Source organism: Octopus bimaculoides, chromosome 10 (assembly GCF_046866305.1).
Source record: "Octopus bimaculoides isolate indiv1 chromosome 10, ASM4686630v1, whole genome shotgun sequence".
NCBI lineage: Eukaryota > Metazoa > Mollusca > Cephalopoda > Octopoda > Octopodidae > Octopus > Octopus bimaculoides.
The window spans coordinates 77104153-77106652 of NC_142937.1; positions in this window are offsets into that span (position 1 = coordinate 77104153).

Sequence of the window (2500 nt, forward strand, 5' to 3'; positions counted from 1 at the left end):
ATATGTACATACATATATATGTACATACATACTTATCCGTATATTTATGTATTCATGCATATCTCATATAGTGTTATATTATACATTTGTGCATACATGTCCTTGTGTATGTATGTTTGTGTATGTATATATGTATTCTTCCACATATACAGGTATATACTTATCCGTGTGTAATCACAAACCTTATATTTATATATATATATATATATATATATATGGATGTATGAATGTGTGTCGGTAGATGTAAGGATAGAAAGTGGCAGGGGGTAGGTAGATGGGGAGATGAAATTTTGGTTTTAATTGGTATCAGAGATTCTCGAAATTAAACAGGTTTTCCAAGAAACGATTTGCTCGAAAACCAGTTATAGGTTTTGAGTATTTGGGTGTATTTTAAATCCTTCTGCCATTTTTCTTAGTTCTGGGGCACCTTAGTTACGTTAATTTTACACGCAAATATCAAAAATACATTTCTTAGTGGGGCAACTGAAATTCTCTTAGGCGAAACCACCGGAGACCCATATGGTTTGTTGAATATTTTAACGTTTAGGCAAGTATATATATATATATATATATATATATATATATATATATATATATATATATATGTATATATATATATATATATATGTATATATACATACATATATATGTGTATATATATATATATATATGTATATATATATTTATATATATATATATATATAAATATATATTTAGATAGATAGATAGATAGAGAGAGAGAGAGAGGGAGAGAGAGAGAGAGAGAGAGAGAGATGCGTGTGTTTGTACATCTCTCTCTTTCCGTCACTCACTCACTCTCTTTCACACACTCTCTCTCTCTATATATATATATAAATATATGTACATATATTTATATAAATATATATATAAATATATATATACATATATCTATATATGTGTGTGTGTGTGTGTTTCTATATGACGTATATGTGCGTGTGTGTGTGCGTTTGTACATATGATTGCATTCTTCGATGGAGTGATAAATGGAGGTGGTACATACACACACACAAATGTATATCATATGTATATATATATATATATATATAGATATATATATATATATATATATATATATGTATATATTTATATGTATATATATATATATATATATATATATATATATATATATATATATATATATATATATATATGTATATATATGCATATATATATATATATGTATATATATATATATATATGTATATATATATATATAAATATATATATATATATATATATATAGACATATATACATATACATATATACATATGTATTTGTATGCATATTTATAAATATACACCTACACCCACACGCATATGTCACATATTTATCTTATATTGTTTCTCCCTCACCTCATCTATCACTAAACAAGTTTCATGATAAATGTGTATATATATATATATATATATATATATATATATATATATATATATATATACGTATACATATATATATATATACATATATATATATATATATATATATATATATATATATATATATATATATATATATATATATATATATATATATATATATATATCTTTATGTATTTATATAGGTATGTATGTGTATGTTTTTTGATTTACTTTGATTTATTTTTATATATGTATTGATATATAGATGTATGCATTTCCGAGTTTGTGTGTGTATTGTAAATATATATACATACATATACATACATACAACAATATTATATATATATATATATATATATATATATATATGCATATATATGTGTATGTATGTTTCTTTATAGATTTCATATACATATATATATATACATATGTATATATAAATGTATACATATATATTTGTAGATATATACATATATATATTATATACTTATATACATTTATGTATATATATATTTTATATATATTTATATATGTATGTATGCATGTATGTATGTATGTATGTATGTACGTATGTATGCATGCATGCATGCATGTATGTATGTAGGTATGTATGTATTTTGGTGTAGGTATGTGTTAAAGTTTTTAGAAGGCAAAGGCGCATCACGCTCGCCGATATCATTCTATGATTCATATCTCATGTGCGATACAACTACAAACGCAGCGATTCACACAGGCTATTATAATACATACACGTGCACGCACGCACGCACACACACACACACACACACACACACACACACACACACACACACACACACACGCATGAACACATCCATCAGTTACGTACGCAGAAATACAATCACAGACATCACACATACACATTTACCTAATTGATTTGTAAGCTTTATATACATATGTGTGTGTGTCTATACATACATACATACATACATACATATATATATATATATATATATATATATATATATATACACACATATATATATATATATATATATATATATATATATATATATATATATATATGTACACACACACACATATATACATCTGTGTATGTGTGTATGTATATAGATAAACACATCGGATCTGTATATGTTCT